The sequence below is a fragment of the Myotis davidii genome, unplaced genomic scaffold (assembly GCF_000327345.1).
Source record: "Myotis davidii unplaced genomic scaffold, ASM32734v1 scaffold119, whole genome shotgun sequence".
In the NCBI taxonomy this organism is placed as follows: domain Eukaryota; kingdom Metazoa; phylum Chordata; class Mammalia; order Chiroptera; family Vespertilionidae; genus Myotis; species Myotis davidii.
This window is the reverse complement of record NW_006290676.1, coordinates 174,429-179,005: the sequence shown is the minus strand read 5'-3', so window position 1 is coordinate 179,005 and position 4,577 is coordinate 174,429.

Below are 4,577 nucleotides of genomic sequence, written 5' to 3'. Positions count from 1 at the left end.
CCTTCTGGACTTTCCTAGTATCTGTACCTGCCCAGAGAGTTCTCCGTCTAGAAAAAACCCACCTAGAGTCCTTTAAAACTCTGACTCCCTGTTCCTGGAGGCTGGTGACATTTGGGGGCTGACTATCTTGTATCCAGATATCCTAGTAAATTCATCATTCTTACCACTTTTGGCCTCGTGCATTCCTCCTCCAGCAACCCTAAAATGACTCTTCTCGACTGAACTTTACACAGTTTCCTCTGAGCCCTCTTTTTGACTAGGCCTTACCCAAGAATTATGCTAAACTGGTTTAGGGAGAGTCCTGCCTTTGATGGTCAAATTCCTCATCACCCACTTTGATGTCTAAGTCTATGGCCTGCCTTTAGCAAGCATCTTATTGGACCATATTAGTAAGAACTCCCCTACGCCTGATATCCCCTCTTAATAATTTTCTATCCACTCCTCCCTCATTCTGCTTATTTGCTATAAATCCCAGATGTTTTGCTGTGTTTGGAGTTGAACTCAGTTTTATTGAAGGCTTTCTCCCCTATTGCAATAGTTCTGAATAAAATATGTTGTTGTTTTTTTACCACATTTAACTAGTGTCTGTGTCTGTTTCTCTTTAATACATCTTAGGTAATGGTGAATAAAATCTCTATTTTAGCAGACATATGTTAAACATATGTTGTCTAATATTATAGGCCAGGCTAGAAAGTGACCTTTAAACAATGTGATGACATAAATTGAACTTCACTGAGTCCCACCTCTCATAGCCCAAGCCTCTTCTGTATACAAGTTTTAAAATACTGTAACCCATCCCACCATTCTTTTAACATTGTTTCTGTAAATGATAATCATAAATTGACATGCAGCTACAGATAAACAGCCTGCTTGTTTGAAGTTAGAAGCTAACTTCAAAGGAAGTGGACTCCAGCCTTCAAGCATTTTGGCTTGAGGAGATTTACCCACCTTTGAATGACAAATACCAGACCATTGCTTGACCTGCTCTGGGATGGTTATCTGAGCAGACTGTGCTGACTGCACATAGCACAGAGAGCCCACAGCCCCTTCCTGTTTCCTTTGTTCTGCTTTCCCCCTACCCACTCATAAAAACCCCTTCCTGCACTGAGATTAAGATGGTCTTTGTGACAAGAGTCCTCCATCTTCTCAGGTTGCTGGCTCTTCAATACCCCAAATTTTTCTTCCACTAGCTCTTGTCTCTTGAGTGCTGTCTTTGGAGTGGTAGGCAGCCAAACCTGGGTTATATATCAATATGAACTGCAATCAGAAAAAATAAAAAATCGGCATGAAGTGTACTTAGGCTAAGAAGATCCTATAAGGAAATAAATATTTCCTTACACTTAGGAAAGTCACCAATGGCCTCCTAATTTCTAAACCTAATGACTCATGTTCCACTTAAATATCAGTTTTTCTCCACCACCATCAAATATCTGATTTTTTTCTGAATAATTTCCATGCAATTCTTTATGAGCACAAAACGCTATTTTGAAATACATTCATGTACCTACATATTTCTCAGAAAAGTTGATTACTTTTACATCACAGCCTAGATAAAAGGAAAACAACTTGAGTTCTTTAAATGATGAAAGTTTAATTTGAAGAATATAAGAGGAAGAAAGTACAAAATATCTTAAAAGGATCCCAAAGGAGGCTCATCAACACGGAGGCAAATGACATTTGACTTTTGGAAAAGGAAATGCGCTGCTCTGGACTAGAATTCAATTTCTATAGTTCACATACTCTAATTTCCCCTGTAATAGTCACATATATTTTAAAGAACAACAAAAAATCAATTTTCCCTTTATAAATCAACGATAAATGCATGCCAGTGGGCTTTGGATTTAATTTCAAAGCATGGAGTGAATTTTGCCAATAGAAACTTCTGCATTTGCATCATGTATTTCATTAGAATATAACTTTCCCCCATCCTCTGCATTCTGTTCTTCCAACACTCTTCAAAGATGTATCCTAGAGCTTTTTTTTTAAAAAAAAAAAATGTTTTTATTGATTTTAGAGAAAGAGGAAGGAAGAGAGAGAGTGAGATAGAAACATCGATTGGCTGCTACCTGCCTGCCCCCTACTGGGGAATGAGCCTGCAACCTGGGCATGAGCCCTGACCTTGAATCAAACAGGTGACCTCTTGGTGCATGGGATGACGCTCAACCAACTGAGCCATACCAGCCAGCCCATACTGTAGAGCTGTAAATTTTATCCTCATGTGTCTAAACTTCACTTTCTTTTTCTTTTCTTTTTTTTAATATTTTATTGATTTTTTACAGAGAAAGGGAGAAAGAGAGGGATAGAGAAGTAGAAACATCGATGAGAGAGAAACATCGATTCAGCTGCCTCCTGCACACTCCCCACTGGGGATGTGCCCACAACCAAGGTACATGCCCTTGACGGGAATCAAACCTGGACCTTTCAGTCCGCAGGCTGATGCTCTATCCACTGAGCAAAACTGGTCAGGGCAACTTCACTTTCTTCTGATCTTCGGTGCTGCATTTTGGTTGATATTCTTATATTTTTACTAGAGGCCCAGTGCACGGATTCTTGCATGGGTGGGGTCCCTCAGGGTGGCCTGTGGGGAACAGGCCAAAACCCGCAGTCTCTCACCCAGTCAGTCCTGATCAGGAGAGGCTCGCACTTGCCAGCCATGAGCCCTGAAGCTGGTGCCCACCTGATGGGGGGGGGGGGTTGGAGGGCGTGGGCAGGTTGCGATCTGCCCTCCAAGTAGGCGGTGGGACACCCTTGCCAGCCCTGGATCCAGATCTGTCCTGCTGACATTCACTCTGGTTGTCAGGAGCCACCTGGCAGCCGCTTTTATATTGTTTCTTCCTTGCTGAGCTTCTAGGGAGAGGAAGTCATGGGTGGGGTCCCTCAGGGTGGCCTGTGGGGAACAGGCCAAAACCCACAGTCTCTCACCCAGTCAGTCCTGATCAGGAGAGGCTCGCACTTGCCAGCCATGAGCCCTGAAGCTGGTGCCCACCTGATGGGGGGGGGGGGGTTGGAGGGCGTGGGCAGGTTGCGATCTGCCCTCCAAGTAGGCGGTGGGACACCCTTGCCAGCCCTGGATCCAGATCTGTCCTGCTGACATTCACTCTGGTTGTCAGGAGCCACCTGGCAGCCGCTTTTATATTGTTTCTTCCTTGCTGAGCTTCTAGGGAGAGGAAGTGGCTGCAGTGCCTGAGGCTGACTTCCAGGAGGCCAGGGGCACAGTTGGGACTGTGCTGGTAGTGCAGCTCTGTAGCTGCCTGGCCCATTCTCTGGAGATTGGACGTGCAAGACTACTGAGGGAGTGGGTGGCTGCTGCCATGGTCAGCTGAGCAGTGCTCCTGCTGTGGGAGCGCACTGATCACCAGGAGTCAGCTCCTGTGTTGAGCATCTTCCCCCTGGTGGACAGTGTGTGTCATAGCATCCCATCGCGACTGGTCAACTGGTCGTTTGGTGCATTCCATTAACATACTAGAGGCCTGGTGCATGAATTCGTGCATGGGTGGGGTCTTTCGGCCCACCACAATGAAGGCTGATTGGGGGCAGGGCAAGCTGGGGGGGCTCTAATGTTGGAAGCTATAGCTTTCCCCCAGCTGGATCTAATAATACTTTAAGGATGTCCAAAAGAAAACCCACAACAGAACTGTTTTGCATTTCACGTGCCATGAGATGAAGTTGTTTATGTGTTGTTTGTAAACGTATATCAAGATGGATGATAGCCCTTTAATGATTTTTGCGTTCTTCCCAGGGCTCTACTCTCAATTTCCCAATATGATCTTCATGCCTGTTTGTTTAAAAGTTTTTCTTTTTTGAATGTGCCTACCCTTCGCTGTTGCTCCTGGCAGCCTACAGGTCCTCTTTGCCACCCCATTTAAAGAGAGATTGAAAGCTCACCTAATCTGCCAGGCACTACAATTTCACAAAATCCCCACGCAGCCTCTCTATATTCCTCAGCAAAGGGCCATATCCCGTTAATGCTTAGGTCGCCTTTTTGGCTAACATGGAAGGTCTCCTGGGGCTGCCTTCCCTAGAGGGAGAATTATACACCTTGGCTGCAATATTAGCAGAACGCTCTGGAGACTCTGGTCGGGGTCAGAAGGGACTGATAATTATCTTCTTGTACTTGTACTAAATGTACATGCACCAGGGAGCCAGGTAGTGATTTAGGGGTGTTGGGGGCCAATAGGGGTGGGGGATGGTCATGAGGAGGGGCCACGAGCAGTTAGCAGCCGGCTGAGCCCCTGATGGAGGTGTTGGGGGCTGAGTGGGGCCCAGAGAGCTGGGGGTGGGGGGAAGTGATCACAGACCAGATTGGGCTGGTTGGCTGCTGCAGTGCATGTCATGGCCAACGGTCGTTCTGGTTATCCTGTCATAACCATAGCTGGGCATATACATATGCATATACATATACATACACATGCATATACACATATACATGTATATATATACACATATACATATACATACACGTATGCATACACATACACACATGCCTACACATACATATACATACACATATACATACACATACATACACATACACACATGCCTACGCATACATATATGTACACATATACAAATACATA